This window comes from Rattus rattus, chromosome 5 (genome assembly GCF_011064425.1).
Source record: "Rattus rattus isolate New Zealand chromosome 5, Rrattus_CSIRO_v1, whole genome shotgun sequence".
NCBI lineage: Eukaryota > Metazoa > Chordata > Mammalia > Rodentia > Muridae > Rattus > Rattus rattus.
Window position 1 is genome coordinate 68,317,878 of NC_046158.1, and position 13,826 is coordinate 68,331,703.

The following is a 13,826-nucleotide window of genomic DNA, read 5'->3' on the forward strand; positions in this document are numbered from 1 at the left end:
TTATATCTGACTTTCCTACTTCTTTCTCCTTCTGCTCTGGTGAATTCTGTGAAACTAGATGTTCCTTGATGTTATGATTCTTAAACAATTGGGAATTGAGGCATGGGGCACAGCACAGCCCTAGTGGCCCAGGTGCATGCTGTGTGTTCTCATCTTAGAAACAATGTAATAACTGCACAATAATAATTCCAGATTAATGCTTGACTTGCAAAGAAACTTTAAATAAATTATTAGAAAATGAATTAGAGCCAACATTAGGACCCTAAGAAAGGAAAAAGTTATTGAAGTTAGGAATTAAGTTTTATATAACATTTGAGACTGGTTCCTGGATAAGGAAGTATAGAATATATAAAATTATATACTAGTAAACTAAGTCAAAATATTGGGACTCTTACAAGAGTCATTGTGTGCAAGGAACAGAAAGTTAGCAGAACCACTGAGTTAAGGGTTAACTTGATTCTTTCTGGACACTGCCTGGCAGTTTTGCCTATGTCATTTATCATTAGAGCTTCACAGGAAAATGCAAATGACCTCGGAGCTTTGAGCTCTGAAGTATAATAAGTTAAAAGTTAAAATTTAAATAATGGTAAGTTTACAATTATTATTATTTTGGCCACAGGCCTGGGAATAGGGGAGGCTTGAAACTTTGCGGAACAATTGTAATTCTTAGTTCTTTGTGGGATGTGGTTATTCTTTTGAATTTGATTTGGCAATGGTTATACAATGTCTTTTTTCTACCTACTTTTGAATTATCAATAAAAGACTGGGGCAAGAGAAAGGCTGGAGAGCATAAGAACATGTGAAGAGAGCATGAGAAAGAGCATGTGAAGAGTGAATGAGAGAGCACATGAGGGAGCGAATGAGAGAGCGAGTCTGAGAACAAATGTGAGAGCGAGTGAGAGAGCATGAGAAGAGAATGTAAAGAGTGAGTAAAGGGAGAATTTGAGATTGTATGTGTGAATGAAAGGAGAGTGCATGGGGTGTGTGTGTGATATGTGTGAGGTGTGTATGAAGAGTGTGTGTGAGAATGAAAGGGTAAGAAAACAAAGGTGTGCATGAGTGTGGGACTTCGAGAAAAGAAAACCACAATAGAAAAAGCAGAGTGCACAAGAGAATGCAGAGTGTGTGCAGCCTCAAGAGAGAGAAAAGAAAGAGAAGAGAGAGAGAGAGAGAGAGAGAGAGAGAGAGAGAGAGAGAGAGTTTAAGCCTGGAAATTGCCTGTCAGTTTGTACCCAAAGAGTAGTCTGTGTGTATTTATTATGCGCCTTCCAGATATCCCTGCTTGCAGTTGAGAACTCCGATCCTGAGTCGAGGCTGGACCCCAGCAAGTTGGATATAGTTCAACACATTGAGTTTGGTGTTTGCTTTCAGCAGGGCCTCATGTGTCCTAGCCTGACCCTGAGCCCCTAGACCTGAGCTTCTGGTCCTCTGCGTCCAGCTCCTGAGTGCTTAAATCCCAAGTGTGTACCAATGGAGCCAGCTTCCTTTGTGCTGGGGAGGACTCTGCCAACCAGCTGGACACGGTGAGCTTTGATTCGCTTCTCACATCCAGTTGTGAAATCCTAGGTTGATAAAAAAAAAAAAAGTTATGTGATTAAAAAACTAATCTAAAACAAATGTTACCTTTAGCATTGGCTTAATTAGAAGTTAATATTTGACTTCCTTAAGCAGTGACATAACCATAAGAATATTGTGTTTTTATGTCAAGTGTTTTTCTGTGCATCGCTGCATTCAGACACATCAGCCCCACTCATAGCACAAAGAAACCAGCTCTAAACTTTCTTCTACAAGGACCCCTGAATGCCATGGCCTAGCTCAAGAATTGAAAGCTCATTTGAAGATCCAGCAGGGATGGGCAGCTGTTCACAGGCCTTTGAGTAGAGTCAGACCTACTTGGCCTGCCCTTTTCTGAAGGGAAATAGAGGAGGAGTGTATCTGAGAGAGATGGGAGGTAGAGGAGAGGGTCTGGAAGGGGAGAAGGAGAGGAGACTAAAAGCCAGACCTCCTTTATCAGAGAAACCCATCCGTTTCCTCTATGCCCACAGCTTCTGGAGGGAAGGAGACGAGAGCATTAGCCTGACCAACCAGACCAGCTGAATCCACCCTGGCATACACTGGAGAACACGCCGACAGCCAGGTCACTCTTCTACCCCAGAAGACATTCTACACCTAAAACCTCCAGGACTCTATCTGCTCGAACAGAACTTGAGCTCAATTCACAGCTACTTCTATAAACATGGTTTTCAAATAAAACTGAGATCAGCTCATTTGATACAGCTTTAAGGAGAGTGACATGACTCAGTGGGTAAAGGTGCTTGGCACCAAGCCCAGTGGCCTAAGTTAGATTTCCTCAGACCCACATGGTGGAGAGAACCAATTCCCTCAGGCTGCCCTCTGGCCTACACAAACACGCCACACCTCACACACACACACACACACACACACACACACACACACACACACACACACCAAATAAATAACTATAATAAATAAATAAAAATACAGCCTTCATAGCTCCCTTATTTTTTTCAGTTCACAGGCTCATACGGACTTAAATAAAACAGAAAAGTGTGCCAAGCCGTTTACCACCTTTTAGGGTTGGTAGCTGACAGATCTTGACATATCATTCTTGCCCAATAATCACTTTATTGTACTGTATCACCAGATTTAGTAATCACTCAGCTATGCTCAAAAAAAAAAAAAAACAAAAAAAAAAAACAAAAACCAGAGCCACAGGTAAGCCAGCTTCAACTAGGTGAAGGGGGAGCAAATGGTAATGCTTCATCCACGTCTTGCTGCCAGACAAACCCTGCAAATATTAAGACCACAAGCAAACACGAAGAATACAGAGGAGTGTGTAGTTCTTGTTTTTCTGCACTCATGTGTTTTTCTTCACCTAAATGCTTGAGTACACAATGGACTCAGAATCTGCTAATGGATTGTTTTTCCCTCTCAAAGAATCTGGTTAATTTGATTTCTATTGCTTTTGTCTAGTTCTTCTCTCTCTCTATTTTCTTGGTAGATATATTTTGATGAATACAAAAAGACCATGCAAAATACAAACTAGTTATCCATGGGCATAGTAGTGTTTGCACATTACCTAGAAGGTTGAGACAGAGGGGTCCAGAGTTCGAGGACAGCCTGAGCTAGATAATGGAATGCTGTCTCAGACCAAAAAGGAAATGCCATTTATAAAGCCAGCTCATTTTTCTTTTGGAAAATAGCAAGCCAACCACCCAAGAACTGCCCTAAACACACTTTTATCACAAATACAAATATTTAGATGTCTATATAAAGAGATCTACAGATACGTAACAGCTTACTTTGTCTTATTTTTAAGTTCTGCTTCATTCGCATCATACAGTGGATGCTGGGGCATCGGTCCAGCTCTCCCTTACAGGACTAGGATGTTTGCTCTCCCATTAGCCAGACTGCTGGTTGTTGAAGACCCACAGCTGTGTCCCCCGAGCGCTACCCTCAGCTCCTCAATGGGAGCTTGCACTCTGTGACTGGACGATGCAGACAAACTAAAGTCTGAAACCTTTACCTTATGTATAGACACTTCTGAGAAGCCCTCCTCGCTTCAGGGTTCCCCATCGGATTGCCTGAGGCCTCTACTGTAAATGGTCTCAGTTCAACTTCTTCTGCTTAACCCTTTTTCCCTCGCTGACTTACAGATGCTGTCCCCAGAGCACTCCATAATAAATCTTGAGCAAGCAAGTCTCAGAGTCTGTTCCCTGAAAAACCTGTCATTGGTTGTAATATGTCTCCTCAGAAGACCTAGCCGCCTTCCAATCTGTAACAGATATCCCTATTTGGCAATAGGGTCTTTGGGAATATAAAAAAGTCGTGATGATTTTATACTGGGTATGGATAGCTTTAAATCCTCTCAGCCCTCATAGATATGGAGCAATACAGAAAGGTAGAGAGGAAAAAGCCAAGTGGTAATAGAGGCTGAGTATAGTGGAGCAGCCTCGAGCCAAGGAGTGCTAAAGATCGTCGACAACTGCAGAAGCCAGGAAGAAGTCAAGAAGCGTGTGTGTGTGTGTGTGTGTGCCTGTCTGTCTGTCTGTCTGTCTGTCTGTATGTATGTATGTATCTGCCTCTGTGAAGTGTATGTGTGTCTTTCTGTCTCTGTCTCTCTCTGTGTATCTCTGTGTCTGTATCTGTGTCTGTGAGTGTGTGTCTGTGTGTCTGTCTCTCTGTTTCTCTGTGTCTGTATCTGTCTCTATAAGTGTGTGTTTTTCTGTCTCTGTGTGTGTCTGTATCTGCCTCTGTGAAGTGTATGTGTGACTGTATGTTCTGTCTGTCTGTTTCTGTCCTTCTCTGTATCTCTGTGTCTGTATCTGCCTTTGTGTGTCTGTCAGATATGGAGCAATACAGAAAGGTAGAGAGGAAAAAGCCAAGTGGTAATAGAGGCTGAGTATAGTGGAGCAGCCTCGAGCCAAGGAGTGCTAAAGATCGTCGACAACTGCAGAAGCCAGGAAGAAGTCAAGAAGCGTGTGTGTGTGTGTGTGTGTGCCTGTCTGTCTGTCTGTCTGTCTGTATGTATGTATGTATCTGCCTCTGTGGGTGTATGTGTGTCTTTCTGTCTCCCTGTCTCTCTCTGTGTATCTCTGTGTCTGTATCTGTGTCTGTGAGTGTGTGTCTGTGTGTCTGTCTCTCTGTTTCTCTGTGTCTGTATCTGTCTCTATAAGTGTGTGTTTTTCTGTCTCTGTGTGTGTCTGTATCTGCCTCTGTGAAGTGTATGTGTGACTGTATGTTCTGTCTGTCTGTTTCTGTCCTTCTCTGTATCTCTGTGTCTGTATCTGCCTTTGTGTGTCTGTCTGTGTGTGTCTCTGTCTCTCTCTGTATCTCTCTCTCTCTCTCTCTCTCTCTCTCTCTCTCTCTCTGTGTGTGTGTGTGTGTGTGTGTGTGTGTGTAAGCCAAAGGTCATTATCAAGTACCTTCCTCCATTACTCTTCAGTTTAGTTTTTGAGACAGAGTCTCTCACGGGCCCTGGGGTTCACAAATTTGGATAGAATGGCTGATTAATGAGCTCCAGAGATCTGACTGACTGTCCTGCCCAGTGCTGGCATTATAGGCATGGGCCACAGCACCCATGTTTTATATGGATATTGGGAATCTGAAATGAGTGCTCACACTTGTACAGCAAGCACTGTACTGACTCATCTTCCGGGCCTGAGAAATGAAGTTACTTTAAAGAGACACATGTGTGTCCCTCCTGCCTAACAGACTATTGAACAATGGTCTATTGGCACTATTGACTTTTGAAACAATGGTCACCACAAAATTGGGATCATCCCTGGAATATCAGCTAGAAAGAAAAGGTAGAAGTATGATGTCTATCAGAAGGAAACTTCTCCTAGGACAAGTTGCCAGACAACCTTGCAAGAGAGACTGGAGCAGAGACAATGATGGGGCAACAGTGGGTAGGATCACAGCCTAACTTGAACTGCTTTGGTGTCCATACTTCTTGTCTTCTATTTAAACCTAACCCTCAGGACCCCAAAGATGCACTTGGAGGGTCAGCTGGACCACTTTGTTTCTCTTTCAAATAAGAGCACTTTGAATGAATCTCTTCTCTGCTTTCCATAATTGCTTGTCTCTTTAATTGAAGTATTGACCATGGGTTGCTGATCCTTACTTTGTTGGGGATGCCAGGACCCAGGTGCTCGGATATATAGTGGCAATATAGTGGGGCTAATGTTTGGATATAATTTGCCCCAAAATGCTCTCTGTAGACACCTTGATTTCACCTTGTGAAACCCACACCGGGTTTCTAGTCTCTAGACCTGTAATAAGTATATATGGTATTTGTTTAAGCCACTAATCTGCAATCATTTGTAACTTCCATAAAGTTGAATATCATGTGTGTTTGTGTGTACTCAAATCATAGGGCCCTTTCTATGAGGTCCCCAGATCCCATTCTATGACATGGTCTCCTTTTCTTTCTTTCTTTTTTTTTTTTTTTTTGATTTATTTATTTAATGTATATGAATACACTGTAGCTGGCTTCAGACATAACCAGAGGAGGGCATTGGATCCCATTACAGATGGCTGTGAGCCACCATGTTGCTGGGAATTGAACTCAGGATCTCTGGAAGCGCAGTCAGTGCTCTTAATCACTGAGCCATCTCTCCAGCCCAAGTTTTCCTTTTCTTAAAAACACTCACACACACAACTTTTAAATGTATGAGTGTTTTGCCCGCACATATGAATGTGTGCCATGTCTGTGCCTGTGCCCTAGGAGATCAGAAGAAGACATTGGGTCCTCTGGAACTGGAGTTACAGGTAATCGTGAGCACCATGTGGTAGCAGGTCTTGACTTAGAGTTGACCCCAATGGGAAACCTACACATGGCTTTGGCATATTCATGTTATACAAGTTCAGAAGAAAAGAGCAATCCTAGCACATGGACAACAGCTGCTAAACACCTGGAAATAAAGCTTCATAGGCAGAAAGAAACTCCCTTTTCCTCATGTTTACATGTGCACTGTATATGCATGTAGAGAGCTGTGAGGTCCCGGGCCCTGGGGAAGGCGCCGGTTTCCGCCTTCCCCTCATTAAGAAAAACAAGTCCGGTTCCTGCCATCTGCTCATTGAGAAAAACAAGTCCTTGAGAAAAACAAGTCCTTATTTGGCTGTTCCTGCTTGGCCTGGTCGCTTCCACAAAGTACAACCTATCCGCTGTCCCCACGTGGCTTGCTAGGATTGGCTAGTGCTAGCTATTTAAGTGTGGTGCAGGGATTTCCCGGGGTCAGAAGATTGTATCAGGGTTCCTGAGTAAAACTGCTTGAAGAAGATCTTCGCTGGTCGTGTCTTCCTTGCCGGTCGAGGTTGGGTGCGACATATGCACTTGTGTGTGGATATGCAGAGGCCAGAGGTCTATGTCAGGAGTCTTCCTTGATTGCTCTGCACCCTCTATGCCGAGGCAGAGTCTCTCACTTCAACCCAGAACTCACTGATTTGGCCCCTCTGGCCCACCCTCTTGCTCCAGAGAACCTCTGTCTACACCTCCCATACACCGGGATTCAAGATTAGCCATCACACTCACTAAGCATTTATATGGGTGCTGGGGATTCATACTTACTTGAGCACGAGTGCTTTAACTGCTGAGCTGTCTCCCCAGCCCCTAGAGAAACCAGTTTTTTTTTTTTATCAATATTTAAGTGATTCTAGGGTATTGGCTTCTATTTCCAACCTATATGTGGTCTCAGATATAGTTCAGAATTTATCTTATTGGTGACTAGTTCTATATCTCATTATCCCTGCATATTGTGTGTTTATTAAGGCTACAGATGAACACTCTTTGGGAAAGTTCCACAGCATGGATCTATTTTTGGCCTGATTTACAAGAAGAGCAAGAGACTTAATGTCAATGTTTTCACCAAGTCCTTCTGAATAAGCTACTCATTTGTCATTGCATGAGTGAGATATTTTAATCATTTAAATGGTAATGTTCAAAAAAGACGTGCTTTCCACAGACTACTTCTTATTCATAGAAGAGGCACGATAAGCTGGTCTTAACATAAACAGTGCTGCTATAGAAATCGAATTCACTGCAAATTTATAGAGGGGGAGAAACAAAGACTGTGGACAGATCACCATTTTGAATACAGTTCCCAAGTACATAGAAAACATGTGCCTGCTGCACAAACATGAGGAATGAGTTCAAATTCCCTGCATCCATGTCAAAAAAAAAAAAAAAAGCAAATGCACAACACACTTATAAACACACGAAAAATAAAAATGATAAAATATCTGAAATCTACTAACAATACTTTTTTTAGCTTCAAAAATTTAACTGATATTTAAAAAGATTTCCTTTTTTTAAAGATTTATTTTATTCATATGAGTACACTGTAGCTGTCTTGAGATACACCAGAAGAGGGGATCAGATCCCATTACAGATGGTTGTGAGCCACCATGTGGTTGCTAGGATTTGAACTCAGGACCTCTAGGAGAGCAGTCAGTGCTCTTAACCGCTGAGCCATCTCTCCAGCCCCTCAAAGAGATTTCTAATTGTTTTAATGTTTCCTATGCCATTTGGATCCCTTCTTGCTGTTCTGGAGTCTCCTAATGTTAGGGGGCATCATCATACGACCTTAATTCTGAGACCATAATCTCTTGACACCAAGGTAGAGAAAAATCCAAGAACTTCCCAGGCTTTTCTTGTCCACGGATTGAATATTCAAACCGTATGCAGATGACGTCTTTCTTTGCCTGCCTGCAGGTGAGAACATTCAAAGATCCATGTGACCCGATCCATGTGACCCTTATTCTCCCGAACATCTGCTCTGGGGTAGCTCCACTAGTAGATGGGAACATTTATTTACCTGCTTCCTGGATGTGACATTCTGACCTTGTCCATTACATTCCCCAGGGAATCTACTGAGGCTCAAATTTAAATTTAATCACAATTCTGTCCTTGTTCAAACCTCATATCCAGCCTCCTTTGCTTTAAAATGTAAACCGAGTCTTAATCTAATAGGAGGAGAAAAAACTTCTTTTGAGGTGGTCTCACTAGGTAGCCCTGGCTGCCCTGAAACCAGTCTGGTCTTGAATTCACAGAGATCCACCTGCCTCTGCATCCCGAGTTCTGGGATTAAAAGTGTGCCATCTCACTGCACATGAAGCGCCACCAGAACTGAGCACTGTGCACACAGCTCGACGCCTCGCAGTCTACTCGCCATCCTTTAAACCTCAGACCTAACTTCATATAAAAAAAAAATCAAAAGAACTGGAAATGTATATTTTGCATATTTGAGGCCACAGGGAATACATTGTATCAATACCAAAGTGTTTGGTCATTTCGAGAACCCGGAAGCTTGCTGTCATGCTCACCACTAAATTTATTCCAGCAAACTTCATCTCCAGACAGGCAGCCGCATCTCAGCATGGGGAACTGGTGGGGGTGTACGGGGTGCGTATGCTGTTTCTATACAGACTGCGCACGCGCAATCCTGTGTGACATTGTTTAGGATAAACAAACCCGCTTGGCAGGCACCCAGACATATTGTCAAGATTTTACTTGACGAGGACTCGTTTTTCTTAAGACTAGATTATTTCCACAGAGAGGAGGTACACAGTGTACCTAGCAATTCACAAAATAGCCATTGAACAAATGTTTTTGTTTTGTTTTGTTTTTTATATGAGTTGCCTATATTTGCTATTCAGAATTTTGTAAATATGCAAATCAGCTTTATAGGTTTATTACAAGTTTTTAAGGATTGTTTGGGGGGAGATATCATACTTTGACGATAATTATGAATACATTTACAGTTAGGGTTTGAGGTAAGATACCTCAAACCAAATCCATTTCTTTGGGGAGGGGATAGTCATTCAAATAAGAGTAAAATGCAAATTTCACTCACTGATTGACATAAGATTTTATTTTAAATATAAGATTTTTCTTATGCAAATTTAAACTGAAATGCTTAAAAATAGTCAAAATACACAGACATTAACCGTCTTACCATAAGTTAAACAGTATCATTTTTTAAGTGGAGAAGGACGCTTGTGTTTCTTGTTGAACTTAAGGACGCTGTTTTCACGAGTGGAAGCATTGAACTTCCGGTGGAGATTTTTTGTCAGACTGGAATGTTTGATCCTGCAGTGCTGTTGGTTAAATGACAATTTATGGATTTTTGCATGTAATATCCAGTGAGACAGTAATTTTATTGAAATTACAGTGCCACGTAGTTAATCTGTTATTAATACTGACTCGGTGTCTGCCTTTGATGTCAGTGACGTGTTGAAAAGCTTACCAATATGAATATGGCTAGGAATGTGACATTGATGCTGTTAACCAAAGGGAAGAAATCATAAGCAAAATGACAAAGCAGGATTAATTAAAATTTTAATTTTGTTTTTTTTTTTAAAGTGTGCCATCAGTTCACATTTTATATACATTAGAGTGGTTATTTTTTAAGTTTTAAAATATATACCATGTATTATACTCTTACATTAGTCTAGGCCCTGTATTAAGAGCTTTGAAGATACAAAACCCAGGAGTCATTCTTTTTTTTTTTTTTTTTTTTTATTTTATTTTTTTTTTTTTGGTTCTTTTTTTCGAGCTAGACCTAACCCAGGGCCTTGCGCCTCCTAGGTAAGCGCCTACCACTGAGCTAAATCCCCAGCCCCCATTCTTTTTATTTTTATTTTTTTATTTCATACGCATTGGAGCTTTACCTGCATGTACGTATGTCTGTGTGAAAATGTTGGATCCTCTGGAATTGGAGTTACAGACAGATGTGAGCTGCCATGTAGGTGCTGGGAATTGAACCCGGGCCTTCTGGAAGAACAGCCTTCTTAACTGCTAAACCATCTCTCCAGCCCCTAGAGTGGGTTTTATAATAAAGGAAATCAATGATCTAGTTGCTAAAGAATCTGTGTCTAAAATTTTAATCTCATCCATTTCCCATGGGAAGAAAATTATATATTGATGTACTGTATCTTTAAATATTTATATATTATCACAAAATCCCACTTAATCCTTACTTATTAATGAGAGAATAAATTGTTTATTAGTCTCTGCCAGTTTGAAAATAAATAGAAAAGCAAAAACTAGGTCTGAGGAGAAGGCTTAGTGATGTGTCCATTTGACAAGTGTGAAGCCTAAATTCAGATCCCCAGAACACACTGAAAAGGCCCTTTGGTGGTGCACATCTGTAATCTATAACCTGAGACCGCTGGCAGAGACAGGCAAGTCCCTGAAACTCACTGGCCAGCCAGCCTATTTCAAAGAGTGAACAAAACTTTTAATTGTTTTGGGTAAGAAATACAGAAGAGCAAAAAAACTGGGGTGATTCTACAGTGTTTACTCTTATAAGAAACTACCAAGTGCCCTCTGTGCTGGTGCCCCTGCATTGTCACTCCACATGCATGTACCTTGATGCTGTATCTTGTTATCTAGCTGCTGTGTTGCAGTATTTCAATGTGCTGGGCAGGCAGAGCTCTGTGAGTTTGAGACGAGCCTGGCCTACAAAGCAAGTCCCAGAACTTTAATTTTTTTTCAAAGCCTATTTTTAATGATTGTTCTTAAATGTTTCAACCTCCCTTCTAGCCACCTCCCCCAGAGGTAGTGGAAAAGAAAGGCTATGGAGGAAGTGGGCCTGTTCAGAAAGGGTTCTTTGGAGCAACTCCTATTTGCTTTGTCAGGAAATGAGCAGTTCAGTTCACAGGTCAGTAGCAGCTGCTTGATCCATGCGCAAACATTTCACGGATACACACAGCAGTCCAGTGCAGTAGAGACAGGATAGCAAGCACGAATCAGCAGCGGTGGCAGTAACTGGCAGAGACAGCCAGGCCTCAGCCTCAGTAGGAGGGACCAGCAGGAAGGCCAGGAAAAGTTCTCGGCTGTGCCTCTTACTGAAGGTCTGTTGGGAATTGCTGTCTGCTTTTTCTGCCCCCTCAGAAGGGTTACCTGTATGCAGGTCAGGTCAGGTGAAATCTTAGTCAGATAAGGCTAGAGCCTGTGATTGGGCAGTGAAAGGAAGGCGGAGCTGAAAGTTTTAGGGAAGAGAGAGAGAGGGAGAGGGAGAGGGAGAGGGAGGGGAGGAGGAGGGGAGAGGGAGGGGAGAGGGAGGGGAGGAGGGAGAAGGGAGGAGGGGAGAGGAGAGAGATTGGTTCTGGGAGCCATATATAACTGGGGACTTGGAGTCATAATTAACTGGGGACTTCGCAGATTGAGTAATGTAGAGCACATTTGTCCAATCTAAGTGTGCAGCTTGTGTCTATATCAATTGAGCTTTTTGTTGTGTTGGCATTTTGGGAGTTGAGGATTTACTGTTATAAATCTGGTTGGTAAATTACAAGCCTCTGGAGTCTTCATTTTACAGGGCTAGAGGACCAGAGCGAGCGGCAGCTGGTTTCTACAGATTTTCCACAGGGAGTGGATGGCTTGGGAAGTGTGAGTAGGTCAGTAGCAAGCAGCTAACTGCTTGGGGCTCCCCATGCGGGTAGGGAGACTGTCCTTGCATGTGCATAGCCAGCCATAACATGGATTTTTTTTTTATAACTACACACTACAAAGATCAGTGAAAACACAAGATCAAAAAGCCCTGTCTGTTGAATTCTTTTTATATTCCCTCCAAACATCACATGTCCTCCATGACTGCCAATCAGCCCAAGTCTGAGGAAGCAGCAAGAAGCCTTGGCACGACACCAGAAGTTTATAGGAGTTGCAACAAATGGAGCTCAATACAAAATGAAAGGCAGACCAATACATGTGTGCCATTAGTGAAGAATCCTTCATCACCTGTCCTTTCAGGTGCTTGCTTTAGCAGAACATCCTTTCTCCTGTGTCCACTTCAGTGAAACGTTTCTTCATGTGTTTGCTGCAGTGAAACACCATCCAACACAACAAACTTCCCAAAGAACTGTTAAGTTTCCACTTCACCAGAGCTACATCATAGAGAGCGCCTGTCTAAAAAAAAAAAAAAAAAAAAGAGGAAAGAAAGGAGAGAGGAAGGGAGGGAAAGGAATGAAAGAAGTCAGCCTCTCCTCAGCTGGCATTTGGGCATTCATATTACAACTTCCCTGGGAGTTCATATTGCAATTTCCCTGTTGTGTGTCAAAAACAGTTTTCCTGATACCATCAGCCACCTCTGGCTCTTATAATCTGAACAGCAATTTTTTGTGTGTTTTGTTTCTCTGTGTAGCCCTGGCTGTCCTGGAACTCACTCTGTAGACCATGCTGGCCTCAAACTCAAGAGATCTACCTGCCCCTGCTTCCTGAGTGCTGGGATTAAAGGCATGCATCATCACCTGACTTTAGACAACATTCTTTATCAGATAATTTTCCGTGTGTGGTTTGCCTTTCATGTTCTTAACGGAAAATAATCAAAACATAATTTTAATTGTTTTTAACTTTGATGAAGTCCATTTTTTCCTACAATTCTTGCTTTCTGTCTTGTTGAAGACTTCGCATGATTTATGTTTACAAATTTCTAAAAATGTTTAGCTCTTACAATTAGCTGCGTGACCATTTCAAGTTAATCTGTGAATACGTCATGAAACATAGGACAGGGATCTTTCCTCCCATGTGGACCAAGGTCTTCTGGCAGTGTTTGCTGACCAGGGTTTTCTCTCCAGTGACTTGCCTTCACATTTGTGTGAAATCCCTAGGTGTTATATGTCTACCTCCATTTCGTAATGACCGCCGGTTTATACACCCACCCTCCCTTGATTACTTCAGAAGCTTCAAAGGGAGTCTTAAAGCCAGGTAATGTTAAATCCTCCAACTTGTTTCCTTTGTCTTGACTACTTTGGAAGAGCTTTTGAGTTTCTACCTGTATTTAAGAATCAGCTATTTTATTTCATAAAAATATGTAGACCAGGAGATATTTTGATTGGGACTGTCTATGGGCTTTTATAGATTTGTGTGAAGAAAGCTGCAGGCTCTCAGTGTTGGGTCTTATAGTCGAGAGCATGGTATGTCTTTCCTTATGTAGGTACTCATTCCTCTTAGCAGCTTCATACTTTGCCTGTGCAAGTCACATGACCAAGGCAACTCTTATAAAGGAAAACAATTAGTTGGGGCTGGCTTACAATTCAGAGGTTCAGTCCATTATCATCAAGGCAGTTGCATGGCGGCATCCAGGCAGGCATGGCACTGGAGGAACTGAGAATTCTACATCTTCAGCCAAAGGAAGACAGGAGCAGACTGTCCTTCGGCAGCTAGGAGGATGGTCTTAAAGCCCACCCCCACAATGACACTCCTCCTCCAACAAGGCCATGCCCACAAATAGCACAACTCCCCGGGCCAAACATATTCAAATCACCACACTGAGGAATTTCATATATTTTTAAAGATTTATTTA